The following is a 16,855-nucleotide window of genomic DNA, read 5'->3' on the forward strand; positions in this document are numbered from 1 at the left end:
TAACAAAAGATAAATCATGGAACCATTATCCAGCTTACTATGATACACACAGCAATCATATGAATTCCTGTCAAAACCTTGTGAAACCATAAAAGAATCAAACCTTTTGTACCACTGTCGGGGGGATTGCTTAAGTCCATACAATGACTTTAGCAATCTGCAGGCATAGTGTTCCTTTCCAGGAACTTCGAATCCTTCGGGCTGCTTCATCAGAATCTCCTCCTCCAAATCGCCATGAAGGAAAGCCGTTTTAACATCCAACTGCTCCAGCTCAAGATCAAAATGTGCTACAATTGACAATAACACACGGATAGAAGTATGTCGAACCACAGGTGAGAATATCTCAACAAAGTCAACCCCTTCTACCTGACTGAACCCCTTAGCAACTAGCCTAGCCTTAAAACGTATTTGCTCAGTTTCCGACAACCCTTCTTTCTTCTTGTAAATCCATTTACAACCCACAAGCTTCCTCCCTTCCGGTACCTTTACCAGTTCCCACACTCTGTTCTTGTAAAGAGACTGCATCTCTTCACCCATTGCGGCAAGCCATTGCGCAGACTCACTACAACTAATTGCTTGTTTATATGTGGCAGGTTCAAATGACTCTACATCATCAGCTACACTCAATGCATAACCTGTCATCGCATCAACACATCAATTTCTTCCCTCCATCTCTTCAATCAATCTAACAGGCTTCTTGATAACTCGTTTAGGCATCTCAAGAATGGTGTCAGGTTGACTAGATGACCCCTGATTAGATTGCTCCACCTCATCCCCAGAGTTAGAATGAGTAGGAGTAATCTCAGGTTCAGGAGTACCCGGCACTGGAACATCAGCATCATCATCAATATATTGTACCCGAGGTAAATCAGCAATGGTAGACTGATGTACCTCAAGTACCCCATCTGTCTGTAATAAATTGTCTCCTTCCCTTCTCAAATCTGAAATCTCTGCATTTTTAATTGAATACATGGTGTTTTCATCAAAAGTAACATCCCTACTAAGAATGACCCGACCCTCCGAAGGTGAAAAAATTCTAAACCCCTTCACACCATCCCCGTACCCAACAAAACACCCCTTCTTGGCTCGTGGATCCAGCTTACCCTCAATAACATGATAATAAGCAACACAACCAAAAATCTTCAAATTCGAAAAATTAGGCAACTTACCACTCCAGATCTCAAACGGAATTTTGGAATCAATTCCAGAATGAGGACCCCTATTAATGACATAACAAGCTGTTAACACAGCTTCACTCCAGTACCTCCTCCCAAGCCCTGCATTAGAGAGCATGCATCGGACTCTCTCTAGCAGTGTCTGATTAACCCGTTCTGCTACACCGTTCTGCTGTGGTGTCTTCCTGACAGTATGATGCCGACCTATACCCTCATCTGCACAGAACTGATTAAACTCGTCTTTGCAAAACTCTAGCCCATTGTCCGTTCGTAGCTTCTTGATCTTCCTTCCTTGTCGATTTTCCACCAAAGCTTTCCATTGCTTGAAAACTTTGAAGGCCTCATCCTTTGACTTAAGCAACCTAAGCCATGTGTATCGGGACTTGTCATCAACAAATGACACAAAATAGTGGTAACCTCCCATACCTTCAACTCTAGATGGACCCCAGCAATCTGAATGGATGTAATCGAGCACTGCATCAGTAATGTGAGCACCCTTGCTGAACTTTGACCTGTGTTTCTTACCAAACACACAATGCTCACAAAATTCAAGGTTGGCAACCTTGACCCCGGATAGAAGACCCCTCTTGGACAATAGCTGCATCCCCTTCTCCCCCATATGACCAAGCCTCATGTGCCAAATCTTAGTCATCTCCTGGTGAGATACAGATGCGCAAACCGCAGAACTAGGCAGTGTAACACCCTCAAAAACATAGAGGGTGTTCCTTTTGATACCCTTAAGTACCAACTCAGAACCTCTGAAAATACACAACTCCCCATCTGAAAACACACCATTGTACCCCAATTCATCCAGGGTACCCAATGAAATCAGATTCTTTCCTAAAGCAGGAACATGCCGTACATTAGTCAAAGTTAACCTCCGCCCATCAACAGTCCTCAACCTCATGGAACCAATACCTGTGACCTTACATGGAGCATTGTTACCGACTATAACCATACCCCCATTGCGAGGTTCATATGTATCAAACCAATCTCGACGTGGACACATATGGAACGAACACCCCGAATCTAGAACCCAGTTATCAGATAAATCATCAGACCTAGCAGAACTGACTAATGCTAAATCTTCCTCTGAATTATAGCTCTCATTCGGTTTCTCTTCAACTACAGCAGCCTGGGACTTGTTTTTCCTCACCGGACAATTATTCCTAAAGTGACCCGGTTCTTTACAGTAATAACATGTTTTAGTAGTAGTTTTACTAGATCCATCCTTGCCGTTTCCAGCACCCGACCCAGCATTGTTCCCCTTGTTAAACCCCTTATTCTTTTTAGACTTTCCGGACTTAACAAATAACCCACTACCATTATCCCCATTATCACTCGTAGCTTTCATTCTGAGTTCCCTAGTATGAAGTGCTGCCTTCACTTCTTCTAAGGTTATAGAATCCTTACCAACAACAAAAGACTCTACAAAATTCTCAAAGCTAGACGGTAGAGATACAAGTAAAATCAACGCAGCATCCTCATCATCAATTTTAACATCTAAATTACGTAAATCAAGCAAAATAGAGTTAAGTTTTTCTAGATGTTCCCGTAAGGAAGTACCTGACTGCATCCGGAGGCTAAACAACCGCTGTTTCAGTAATAATTTGTTGGTCAACGACTTAGTCATATACAATGACTCCAGCTTCAGCCACAATCCAGCCGCCGTTTCCTGATCAGCAACCTCCGTGATGATTTGATCATCAAGACTAAGTAATATGGTAGAGTGTGCCTTCTCTTCCATAACTTCTAACTGCGAGTCAGTCGGTCCGTCTCCTGACTCCGAAGTAGTACTCTTTGGAGCCAACGGACGCCATATCTGCTGTTGTTTTAACAGAGCCTTCATCTTAATTTGCCATAGCCCGAAACTATTTTTCCCGGTAAACTTCTCAATTCTTATTGTTGAATCTCCTGCCATTGTTATCTTCAAGAAACTCTCCAAGGATTGAACCTGAGCTCTTGATACCAATTGTTGTGCGACAGCGGAAGCAAAGGTCGAAAACAAACAAGAAAACAATAAAGAAATTCAATGCAAACAATAAGAACAACACCAAGAATTTACGTGGTTCACTATCGATGTGATAGCTACGTCCACGGGCACCGAGATCGAATGATTTCACTATAAACTGCAAAGATTACAAAGATGATTCTTGTATTTCTCAAGAACGGCTCTCACTCTGTCTCTCTTAACCCTAATACTGATATTAGGGAGGTTTTATATTAATCCCTAATTAAAAGATACTTGGGCAAAAAGATAATAAAATAAGATAACCTAAAACCGCAAAATCCGCGTTCCGTATTTTTCCTTCTCCGCCCGGTCAGACCGGGCAAGGTCTGCCCGATCGGGCGCGAGAAGAAAACTCCATACGAATGCTTCAACGTATCCAACCCCCACCGCCCGGTCAGACCGGGCAAGGTCTGCCCGATCGGGCGAAGGCTCGCCCGGTCGGGCGAAGGCTCGCCCGGTCGGGCGCGAGAGCAGCTTATTCAACGAATTTGCCAGGCACCTCTTCTTCTTCCGCCCGGTCAGACCGGGCAATGTCCGCCCGATCGGGCGGACAAAGCTACGAAGTACGAGTCACCTAATATACTTATCAACATATTCCTACATCAACGATGTTTATCTATCCCAAAAGTTGGACGAGGAGAACTGGGTATAGTATTCTACTAGTGCTGCTTTGTTATCTAGCAAATAAAGTAAGTAATCTATTTGAGGTTTAGCTTTAGGTTTATACTGTGCTTTAAAGTATGAAATATATTTGAGCTATGAGTGGTAATTGCATTATAATTTTCAAACAATCATGTTAAGACTTGAAATTACTGTTGCTCTCATTGATTTTTCATGATCTCTCATTCTCTCTAGAATAGTCAAGCAAAATACTGAAGAATTTGGCCTACATTTACCAGTACTAATAATCATTTCAAGGAAAAAAAAAAAACAATTATCACTCATATAGATGCTTTTGAATTGATATTTCATGTCAAAGAATTCATCAGCCGGAACAAGACCACTTTGCCGTATAAGTTTATTAACTTTAATACATGAAAGTATTCACAAGAGAACTAGATTGCTCAAAATGTCCAAATTTCGTACAAAAATACGATCATAGTTGTTTCGGATGAAAACAATCGAATCTCGGAAGATCCTTTTATCTTGAGGGAACTTGGTCTCGGTCCGAACAACGCAGGAGCCGAGGGTTTCCTGCACAACAAATACACGTAAACTAGCCTCGGGGGGGACGCCGAGGAAGGCCCCTCCGATGCTTAAGTCAGTATATTAGAGAGAGAAAGCTGTGCAAGAGTTTAGTTGCTTGAGGCTTTATTGTCTTACCAAGAATTGACCAAATTGTTGGCTTTTATACCTTGGCTAATGAAGGAGGCGGATTGGGCCCGGAAGTCAGTTGGGCTGGGCCAAGCTGATTGGGCCGTTGACTGACCTTGACATGGCTTTGAGGATGTTGATTTTTGACTTTAGCACATTTGGAGAGTTGAACCTTAACCTTGGGCTTTTAATTGGATCATTCAGTGACCAGGCCCAATTGGACTAAATTGGACCCAAACAACTTGCCCCCCAGACCCGATTTGGAAGGATGACGGGTCGGGTTTGATTTAATCAGAAAAGGAGGGAAGTGAATGATTTGTTAATCCAAAAATGTGAATTTAAACCGTAATTAACCCATGATTAATGAGATAACAACAGTTAATGTGGATAATTGCGGAAGTTGGACGGGTAGTGGGCGATTTAACTGCAAGGTCGTGTGTTTAACGGTTACTTAGTGGGGTGCTTGAGAGAAATTGAAACGCAGACTCCTTGAATTCCCATTTCTGGAGATATAAATAGAGGCGCGTCTTCTCTCCCCACTCATTCATCAACACAAACCCAGAATTCTCAAGAACGCTCAAGAGCCCGCATCAAAACTTCGCAAATTCCCCGAGCATTAAGCTTAGAAGCTGAGACTTGTCACTACCAATTCGTAAATCGGCGACTTTTGCTTCAGATCAAGGTAAATTCCTTTGATTTTATTTCATTTTTCTTCGACTTTGCACTCTTTCCCCTTTTTCGACTTTTTCCTTCGAAATTCGTCAATGGTGAGGGGAGTTAGAGGTAGAGCCCGTGCTCCAAGAAGAGCAAGGCCGATTCCCGATCCTAGGAATAGGATTGGGACCTGGAATGGTCGAAGGCCGGAGTCTGACCCTGCTGATGGGATTAGGGCGACTCCCCTTTCCTCGGCTCCTCCTCAAAGAACGGATGAGCCGAGTGCTTCTGGACGGGACGATGAAATTCCCGCTGTCCTTTGGGATATCCTCCCTGGGTTTTCAGAGTGGGAGAATGCCGAAGTCGCTTCGGCCATGATAAAGAACCGCCCCTACTCATGGTGGGTAGAGAACGCCGATCAATATCGATTTGCCGAGCAAATTGAGTTGCACTACGGCATTTTTGAAGCTGATGGATATTGGTGCCGAATGCCCTCAGCATCCGATAGAATCCATCGTCCACCCCCGGGGTATGTGGGGGTGTACACGAGACAGCTTCAGTATGGGCTGAGGTTCCCTTTGGACGTTTTCGTCCGAGACTTGCTGATCCATTACAACATTTCCCTATGTCAGCTAACCCCCACCAGTATTCGAAGGGTGATGACATACTTATGGGTCTGCAAGTTCTTCAGATACGTGCCGAACCTGCACTGCTTCAGAAAGCTCCATCGGCTAGTGCCAAATATTCAGAGTGGGCACGAAAGCCATGGTTCTGGGTGGTATCGGATTGAGTCCCGGCCCCAATACTTGACCATGTGGCCAAATGACTCTTCAGACAAGGACTGGAGAGGTCAATGGATTTGGGTTAGGGCACCCATAGATCCGGGCCACCCTTGTGTCTTCAGCGCTCCCCGGTACTTAGCTGAGCCTGATCCCGAAATGGGAAGTCTAGGTCCCCCCGCAGATAACGGGGCGGATCCGAACCTGGATCAGCAACATATCTTCGGCAAGCTGCCGAACCCGGGGGGGAGTGGTCGAATGCAGCATATCCCGGAGACTTGGCTCCCCGATACGCATTACGTTTTCCAAGAGAATATGCTAGCAGCTGTTGGCCTCAGCCGAAAGTTTAAGGATGGTAAGCTTCTTCGGCTGGGGCCGAGGCTTTTAACTACCTCTTTTTCTTCTCTCGCTTTGCTTTTTTATGCTGTGCCAACATATCTGAGCTAAACTTTTTCCCTTTCCTTTTTTCAGAGCGGGACGAGACCAACGTTGGTATTAACTACGCTCGTCTTGGTGTTAACCGAGAGCGAGTTGTAACTGAACGGGCCCCGTCTATCACTGAGCCGAGGCATAGGGAAGTTCATCTGGACTCTTCCCACTTCCAAATTGAGGCTGTTGCTCTGTATCAGAGGCAGAAGCCTTGGTGGAAGAAGAGAGACCCTTGGTTTCAGCTGCTGAACGAGGAAGCTGAAGCTGCCCGCACAGCCGAAGAGGTTGCACGAGTACTTGAGGCTTGTGAAGGAGGAGAAGGGTCCTCCAGAGCTGCTGAAGCCGAAGCTGCAGCTAGAGCAGCCGAAGAAGACGAGGCTTTGCTGAAAACCTCGGTGAGCTTTCAGACAACTTTTTTCTTTTCTTCTTCTTTTTTTTTTTTTTTTTTTTTTACTCACACTCTTCTTCCCCCCTGTCTGTTACAGTCTGAAGAGAGTAACAGACACAGAGAAGGCAAAGCTCCTGTTCGTCCCGAAGATCAAATACAAGAGTCTTCAGACTCAGATATGGACGAGCAGCCCCTTCTGAAAAGGCGCCGAAGGATGGCCATCATCGGCCCTCATGACTTTCAGCAGAGGCCGATGACCATCGGCGTCGCAATAAGGGAACCTGAGGAAGGCAATGGATCGCCGAGGGTTCCCCAGCCAACACCCCAATCTCCTCAAAAGACCCCTCCGCCACCTCCTGAGATGGAGGTGGATCAGAGGACTCCCGAACCTAAGGGAGGGGTCCAAGAAGAAATCAAGGAGAGTGCTGCTGAGCACGGAAATAAAGATGCCGTGATGTCAAGTGCTGAAGGCTTCACGGCAGATATCGCAAGAGAGGTTGAGGCTTTCGTCCTCACCCCTGAAGAAGAGGTCATAGTACTTGACTCCTCTGAGAAGGACGATGCTGAGACAACCAAAGCTAATCAAGCTCCATCGTCGTCCTTCCCTTCTTTCCAGACTCTGCATTCTGGAGAAATGGGTTTCTCGGCCCCCCGAATTCCAATCCCAGATCACATCTGGGACCTCATATGGGGTCAAAACCGAGAAGGAGCTGCAGCCTACTTCGGCAATTTTGCTGGCATGTCCGAAGTAGACAGGGCAAGGATCTGGTCGCTGAAGGCCACTGCTGGGATGGGCGAATCCAGTAGATCAGTTCCTGACCCAGCCAGGTCTAACCAACTGCTGATGATGCAGGTAATTTTCCTTCATTTCCTCCGAAATTCAGCTCTATTTTTTTCTTATTACTTATTTTTTTTGTCTTCCTGTTTTCAGTTCGTGCACAATCAGACTCTCACTGTAGAGCTGATTGATACCCTACAAGATAGGGTAGACGCTGCTGTGCACGAAAGGAAGGTGGCTGAAGAGGAAGTTAAGCTTGCTAAGCTGAAGCAAGCAGCAGCTGAAGAGAAGCAGCAGGAGGTTGAGGAGTACGGTAAAAAAGCTGCCGAAGCTCTGAAAACCTTCTGCGATGCTATGGAGATGGAGGTTTTTCCCCCACTGATGGAAGGGGAAAAATTCCTCCAGGAGCATATGGGAGTGGACGTCTCCAAATTCAAGGCTGCTATTGAGAGCCGAATTCAAGAAGGAACTGCTGCACAAGCTGAAGTGCAGCAGCGTCTAGAGGCTCTTGAAGCCAGCCGAATGGCTGCTGAAGAGTTGCTCTTGGCCAAAGACGTCCAACTCTCAGAGGCTGCTGCTGCTGCTGAAGCTCAAAGAGCTAAATTCCAAGAGGCTGAGGATCAACTGCTGATCCAGAAAGTTGAAGTGGCCCAAGCTCAGACAAAGGCTTTCCAAATTCAGCAAGAGCTGAATGAGCTGAAGGGGTCCTCCTCCAAAGTCGCTGAACAGCTGAAGAAATCCGAGGAAGACTTGGAGGAGACCCAGAAGAAGCTGGCTGATGCTGAGGCTTTACTCAAAGTCCGTGTTTACACCCAAGAGGAATATGAGATGGGTTTCAGAAACGGATTCCGAGTATGCCGAAGACTCTGCCTTCATGCTGAGCCGAAGCTGGACTGGTCTAAATGTGCTGAGTGGGTCCAGAATCCCGAAGACCCTCACATGAAGTATGCAACTCCAGCTGAAGCTGAAATTCTTAAGGCTGAGGAAGCCGAAGAGGAAGCTGAAAGACTGGAGTTGGAAGCTGAGCAGAGGGAAAGGGAGGCTCGGCAAAGTGCAAAGCCCGCCTCTTCTGCTGCTGGGGCTGAGGCCACCATGGGACTCAACGCTGATCAGTCTGATCCTCCGGCTGAAGCATAGGAACTCGGGCAGTCGTCTTCAGAATCTTGCGGTTCATCATGTGCTTAACTTTAGACTTGCCGCTTTCTGAGTTTTTGCCTTTTGTTTTTTTTTTGCTTCAGCTTGCCTTATCGTACAACAGCTTATTATATTTTTATTTTGCCTGTACGTATTTCGGCAGCTGTTACTTTCCGCTTGTGGGCGGCTGCCGACTATTTTTGTAATTCAACATTTTTATTTCAAAGAAGTTCACTTTCTCAGCTTTCTTGTGTATATTTTTTTTTTTTCTTCGCTTTACCAGTCTTCGCACTTTACTGCTTTCTTTGAATGATCTTTCAAATATTTGCTAAGTGCAGAACTTCGGCTAGCGAGAATCATTTCTGCTGAGACTTCTTTTTGCCGTTTGTACTCGGATGTTTTCAACTTGTGAAAAAACTGACATAAGTATCAAACTTCGGCTGAGCTGAAGGGTATTAGATCAGTTGTGCCATTTCTCTATTTCCCTCTGCCCCCCCAGAAATCTGAAGATGAGGTCTTCTGAATTCTGGAATGGCTGATAATTTTTCTCGGCTAAGCCGAGGATCTTTGAACACTTTGCTTTATTTTCTACATCTGTTTTTAAAGTACTGATTTCCCACCTGAGAGTTTTCACTCTAGAGATGGTACTCTTGTGACACTTTCTTCAATTCATCCAAGGGAACAACTATCCGAAACACCATGCCGGGGCAGCAGTTTATCTGAAGTACGAGGCATCATCATGCAATACTTCAGAGTTGCAACTACCACCCGGAACTGATTCATCCGAAGTACAAGGCATCACTATGCAATACTTCGGGGCTTTATCAGTTCCTATTTTTTAGGCTATGTTTCGGATAAGTCTATGGCCTTTTTGCCCAAAGGAACAGATTCTCCGAAGTACAAGGCATCACTATGCAATACTTCGGGCTTGTATCTTTTTTTGGCAGGTTTTACGGCTTGCCGAGGTACAAGGCATCATTATGCAATACCCCGGACAGCGCCGAATGAAACCTTGAATTTTTGAAAAACCGTAGAAAGCATAAAGACTTAAAGAATACACGCAATCTGAATGAATACTGGCTCGATGGCCTTTTTATAAACAAAATCAGTGTACTTACATAGATTGTACTATCCGAAGGATTTACACATAGTATTTTTTGAGCACATCGGCATTCCAATGGTTTTTTCAGCTCGGTGCCATCCATTTGTTTGAGTCTGAAGGTACCGGGCTGAAGCTCTTGATAAATTTCATAAGGTCCCTCCCAAGATGCTGAGAGTTTGCCATGAATGCGACTTTTTTGAACAGCTGCAGCATTCCTCAAAACTAAATCCCCAACTCTGAGAGGTCGTTGATAGACTCTTCGGTTGTAGGACTTGCTCATTCTGAGCTTGTGTGCAGCCATCCTTTCTCGGGCTAGATCTCTAATCTCGTCAAGGAAGTCGAGGGACTCTTTCATGAGCTGCTCATTTTCCTCGGCTGAGAAGAGATTCACTCGTAGGCTTTCTGAGCCCACTTCCACTGGAAGCACTGCTTCGGATCCATACACCAGCTGAAAAGGTGAATGCCCCGTTGCCTCCTTCTCGGTTGTCCGGAGTGACCAGAGGGTTCCCGGAAGTTCCTCTACCCACTTGGACTTTTGATCCTCTACTCTTTTTCTGAGAGCGTTAAGGATCTGTTTATTTGCGGCTTCGGCTTGGCCATTACTCTGAGGGTGGCAAACCGCGGAGTAAGCCAATTTTATCCCGAATTGATCAGTGTATCGGCGCAAGGGCAGGTTGTCAAACTGTCTGCCGTGGTCGAACACAAAAACTTTTGGGATGCCGAACCGAGTTATTATGTTCTGCCAGATGAACTGTCTGACAGTTTGCTCAGATATGCTTGAAGCAGCTTCCGCTTCAATCCATTTGCTGAAATAGTCGATTCCGACTATCAGCCACTTTCTTTTGTATGGGGCCTCGGGAAAGGGTCCCAGAATATCCAACCCCCATTGTGCAAATGGAAGAGGATTAAGAATTGGCTGGAGATCTTGGCATGGCCGATGGATTACCGGTGCAAATTTCTGGCATTTCTCGCATTTTCTGACCATGTTCTTTGCATCCGAGATCATTGTAGGCCAAAAATACCCTGCCCTGAGAGCTTTGTGGGCTAAGGTTCTCCCTCCTATGTGGTTTCCGCAGATGCCGAGGTGAATCTCTCGGAGAATATAGTCGGCATCCGTTGGACCCACGCATTTCAATAATGGAGCGGAGAAGGATTTTCTGAGGAGTTGGCCGCCGAAGACGAGGAATCGTGAACTGATCCGCTTTATCTTGGAGGCCGAATTCCTATCCTCGGGGAGCTCGTCCCTGAGTTTATAAGCCAGGATGTCATCCATCCAGCTCGGCTCGAGTGCAGCGCAGCAGATTGATATTGCTTCGGCTACACTCTTTTCTCGGCGCACCTCCACATAGACAGAACGGCTTAACTCAGTCAGAGTTGAGCTTGCAAGTTTGGAGAGTGCGTCCGCTTGAGCATTTTGACCCCTTGGGATCATCTCTACTTCGAAAGATCTCAGCTTCGCAATTGTCGATTTGATCCTTGTGAGGTAAGCTGCCATTGAAGGCTCTTTAGCCTCATACTCCCCCGGATCTGATTGGCGACCAGCTGAGAATCTGTCTTGAGGTAGACATGCTCGGCTTCCAACGATATGCACAGGTCTAAGCCAGCAATGGCTGCTTCATATTCGGCCTCGTTGTTAGAGGCTTTGAATGAAAATTTTAGTGCATACTCGAAGGTTTTGCCTTCGGGAGAGGTGATGACGACCCCTGCCCCCGAACCGTTCACGGTGGAGGACCCATCCGTGAAGACGGTCCAGATTTTCCTCCTTGCATCCAGAGTCTCCTGATAGGAGCACTCGGCCAAGAAGTCTGCCAAGGCTTGCGCCTTGATGGCTGTTCTCGGCTGATAACCGATACTGAACTCGGTGAGCTCGAAAGCCCACTTTGCTAGTCTACCGGATTTTTCAACCTTGCCGAGGACTTTCTCTAACGGCTGATCAGTTAGAACCGCTATTTGATGAGAATCAAAATAGGGTCGCAACTTCCGAGCAGCCACCACCACTGCATAAGCCACTTTTTCTAACAATGGGTAGCGCGTCTCGGCATCCGTCAGGGTGTGGCTGACGAAATAGATCGGCTGTTGAACTTTTTCTTCTTCCCTTAGCAGCACCGCGCTTACCGTGGCTGGACTGACCGCCACGTATAAGTATAGGATGTCTCCTACGACTGGCCTTGCCAGTGTTGGGAGTTGAGCCAGGTGTTCACGGAGCTGCTGAAAGGCTGACTTTTGTTCGTCTCCCCATTCAATGCCTTTTGAATTTTGGAGCTTCAGCGCCTTGAAGAAAGGGAGCCCTTTGTCTGAGGCTCGTGAGATGAACCTGGACAAGGCAGCCATTCTCCCGGCTAGACGCTGAATATCCCTTTTTGTCTTCGGCTCGGGGAGGTCTAAAGCAGCTTGTACTTTGGCGGGGTTTGCATCAATCCCCCTCTTGCTGACCATGAAGCCGAGGAACTTGCCTGACTTCACGCCGAAGACACATTTCTTCGGATTCAGCTTCATTTTGTATTTTCTGAGGGTGGCGAAGGTTTCGGCTAGGTCCGTGACATGATCTTTTTCTTTTATGCTTTTGACGATTGAGTCGTCAACATAAACCTCCATGTTTCGGCCTTTTTGCTCGGCGAAAACCTGATCAACCAACCTCTGATATGTTGCCCCCGCATTTTTCAATCCGAAGGGCATCATTCTGTAATTGTACAACCCGGAACTTGTTATGAACGCTGTTTTAGCTCGGTCCTCGGGGCGCATGAAGATCTGATGGTATCCCGAGAATGCGTCCATGAAACTGAGCAGAGCATGCCCGCTTGTCGAGTCGACCAGTTGGTCGATCCTCGGCAGCGGATAGGAGTCCTTGGGACATGCCCTATTCAGGTCCGTGAAGTCAACGCACATCCTCCAGTTACCATTTGCCTTCTGAACCATTACAACATTGGCCAGCCACTCCGGATACTGACAGGGTTCAATGAACCCAGCATCTAGGAGCTTATCGACCTCAGCTGCGATGTTCTGGTTCTTTTCGGCGGAGTAGTTCCGCTTTTTCTGCTTAATGGGTCGACTGGAGGGGTCGACATTAAGCCTATGGGAGACGAAGTCCGGATCAATCCCGGGCATTTCTGCGGCTGAGAAGGCGAACACGTCTCCACTGGCCCGTAGGAGTTGGACGAGTGCCGCACGGGTGTTTGGCTCCAGTGACGACCCGATGCTAACACATCTGTTCGGATCTCCTACGGTCAGTTCTATTGACTCGGTCAGGTCATCCGTCTCCATGCTCTTAGAGTTGGATTCCTCGAATTCCGGCCTGCTATCAATATTAGCAGACTTTCCTGACCGCGGCTGGCCATCAGAGTCGTTCGGCTCTGAGGCGGAGTCAGCCTTTTGGCCCCCATCAGATTTCTCGTTGTCTGGGGCTTCATTAGCCGAAACGTCTGAGCCTCTCGGCTTTTTGGCGTTTCAGTCCCGGTGCTTTTCCTCCCCATCGCCACGGTCGCCTCGGCGAGACGTGGATGGCTTGAGGTGATTGCATCGGCGGGCTTCTTTTTTACTGCCCTTTATTTTCTCGGAGCGTCCCTCGTCTGAAACGTATATCATGATTTGATGATACGTGGAGACGACTCCTTGAATGCCGTGAATGAGGGGTCTCCCCATGATCACGTTGTATGCAGATGGAGCATCTACGACCAAAAATTCGGCCATGATATTCCTAGCTGCTCGGCCTTCGCCGATGGTGACAGGAAGTGTAATCTTCCCGTCAGGATACGAGGAAGAGCCGTTGAATCCAGACACCGGGTAGGGTGCGGGGGCCAGGTGCTCGGCTCCCATCCTCAGCTGGTCGAACGCTCCTCGGAAGAGGATGTTCGCCCCGCTACCGCCGTCGACGAGGGTCCGCCAGACGTTGCGGTTGGCGATGCCCAGAATGATTACTAGTGGGTCATCGTGGGGGTATACCACCCCCTCACAGTCTTCGGCTGTGAACAGGATGTTCGGCGCCGGTGACTGGGACTGCCGAAGCTCAGCCTGATGAATCTGATGGGTTAGACCCCTCAGTTGGCGTTTGGCTGTGCCTCGCGAGATTCCCCCGGAAATAACTAGGATGTCGAGGGACTCCTTGCCCTGAGGTCCCTTATCCTTCTTCCGAGCGAAGTTGAGGTCCTGCCGAGAATCTTTTTCAGCTTTTTTCTCCTCGCGCCTGTCCGCGAGGTATTGGCTCAGGTACCCCTTGCGGACCAGATCCTCAATCTGGTCCTTCAGCTGGACGCAGTCCTCGGTGCGATGTCCGGGTGAGTCATGGAACTCGCACCACTGGTCCTTTCCCCTCGTCTGATGCCAGGGAGGCAACGGACGAGGTTTTTTGAATCTCCCCTCGTCCTTCGTCGTGCTGAAAATCTTAGCACGGGGAAGGGAGAGTGGAGTGTATGAATCGTACCTTCCCGTGTAGGGAAAGTGTCTTTCCTTCTTCGGCTCGGCAGCAGAGGACGGTTCTGAGGCCTTAGCCTTCCCTTTCCTCTGCGCCGAGACTTCGGGCTGCTGCCCTTTCGGCTTCTCAATTCTCGGACGAGACTGAGACCTGGATCTGTTCCACTCCTCGGCTCGGATGAACCTATCCGATGCTTCCAAGGCTTCCTCCAGGGTCTGCGGGGGATGCATGACCATGAAGTCCAGGAACTTTCCAGCTTGGAGGCCGTTCCGTAGCGCGAACACGGCCAGGCCTTGATCCAGGCTTGTGATTCCGGATGACTCGTTGCTGAAGCGAGTCAGATAGTCGCGGAGGCTCTCGTCCTCCGCCTGCTGCAGACTCATTAGCTCTGCAGTGGTCTTCTCTCGGCGGTTGGCCGTAGAGAATTTGCTCTTGAACTTGTTGGAGAGGTCGTTCCAACCGGTTATGGAGCCTTCCTTGAGCCCTTTGGTGATCCAGGATTGGGCAACACCTTTGAGGGTCGTAGGAAAGTATTTACACCAGGTAGCCTCAGACCTCGGGTTCAGATACATGTGCCCCTCGTAAGAGGCAATGTGATCCTTAGGATCTGAGGTACCATCGTAAGTAATATGTGCCGGGATTTTGACCGTTGGCACATGCTCTTCCAGAATCCACTTCTGGAAGGGCGAGTTCGATGGAACCATGACCGCCTTCCCCTTGTACCCGGCCTCAGGGACCTCGCTCCCTCCTCTCTCAGAGGTGGAAGTGGTTTTCGTCCCCGGCTGAGACAAGGTTGGGTGGGGTCCGGTATCCTCTGGGAAGGTGAGGCGGCTATGCACACTCACCTCCCTCGAACCCAAGCGTTCGTGAACGCTTTGGCGGGCGAATTCCGGGTCCTTGGAGGGCCCCATGGAATTCTGAGCTTCAGAGTGGTCAGAGGGTTGAGGGTTCCTCCTCCTCTCCTTACTGGAGTTTCGGGTGTCCCCTCGCCACCTCTGGCCGAGCTCTCTATGTGGTGGAACTTGTCCACCATCATCCTGACCGATCCTCCTTTTCAGGTTTCTCGGCTGGTGATCATCAGGCATCTGGATTGGAGCCCCTTGAGCTTTAAGGAACTCCATGCAGATGGCCACTGCTCTGGCCACTTCCTCGGTGGAGGGTCCGGAGGGAGGAGTCTCCCGCGGATGTGACCTGGATTGCACGCTATGGCGCGGCGGGGAGTTCCTCGCACCTGAGCCACTCGGTCTCGGGGATGGCCCCGGCTGCCGAGTGTGGTGCGAGGTGTTCTCCTCCTGGAGGCTAGGACCTCTTGAGGCTTCCCTTTCCGGAGAAATGGGGGCCTCCGATTCGGAAGAGGCTTGCTCCGGGGAGGGATAAACCGGCTGGCGTTCCCTCACCGTAATCCGGCCTCCTCCCTTCTTAGCCTTCTTGGAACTCTTTCCACTCTTAGTCATGGCGACTGCCGGAGTGTTTGATGACTGACGCGAAATTTAGTAGCGTTCCCCACAGACGGCGCCAAATTGTTTCGGATGAAAACAATCGAATCTCGGAAGATCCTTTTATCTTGAGGGAACTTGGTCTCGGTCCGAACAACGCAGGAGCCGAGGGTTTCCTGCACAACAAATACACGTAAACTAGCCTCGGGGGGGACGCCGAGGAAGGCCCCTCCGATGCTTAAGTCAGTATATTAGAGAGAGAAAGCTGTGCAAGAGTTTAGTTGCTTGAGGCTTTATTGTCTTACCAAGAATTGACCAAATTGTTGGCTTTTATACCTTGGCTAATGAAGGAGGCGGATTGGGCCCGGAAGTCAGTTGGGCTGGGCCAAGCTGATTGGGCCGTTGACTGACCTTGACATGGCTTTGAGGATGTTGATTTTTGACTTTAGCACATTTGGAGAGTTGAACCTTAACCTTGGGCTTTTAATTGGATCATTCAGTGACCAGGCCCAATTGGACTAAATTGGACCCAAACAATAGTAAATAACACGGAATATTCGTCTCTAAATATTTACAACAGTTGCCAAATAAGTGTTTGATTGAATTGAGCTATAAAACCCAAGAGAGAAAATAATGTAGTACAAGACGGAAAAAAAAGAAAAGAATTAGGGTACTTTCCAACTTCAGAATTAGCAATGATTGACCTAGTAAACTGCATACATCAGAAGTCATTTACTTAATTCCCTTGATACTATGAGCAGGTTAAGTTGGCCATGCTTTTGTATTCAACAACTAGCTTAATTTGGTTCATAACGACCTCTTTCCTCAATATGAAACTTTCAAAAACCCTCAAATCACCATCTTCAAGCAATGGCTATAGCCCTTTTTGTGTATATTTACCTTCTTTGCAGTATTGATTTTCATATTGACATTACACATTGCTGCCAAAGTGCCACCGCCAATGGCTCTACATCGTTTCACCTTCAGGTTATTTTGCTTTCGGCTTCCATCAATTGACCAACAGTAGCAAACTCTTCTTGCTTGCCATATGGTATGCCAAGATTCACGACACAATTTTTCGGTATGCAAATGATGGCCACCCTGTCCAAGAAAAATCAAAAGACACATGAGTCATTAACCGCTGACAACCGATTACAGAGCACTTCTGATGAGTTAAGCACTCATCATTGAGTAAGCTACAGTTTCATTAATTTTGCTTGTAGAGCTTTAGCCATCCTACAAACACC

This window comes from Chenopodium quinoa, unplaced genomic scaffold, assembly GCF_001683475.1.
Source record: "Chenopodium quinoa cultivar QQ74 unplaced genomic scaffold, ASM168347v1, whole genome shotgun sequence".
NCBI classification, from domain to species: domain Eukaryota; kingdom Viridiplantae; phylum Streptophyta; class Magnoliopsida; order Caryophyllales; family Amaranthaceae; genus Chenopodium; species Chenopodium quinoa.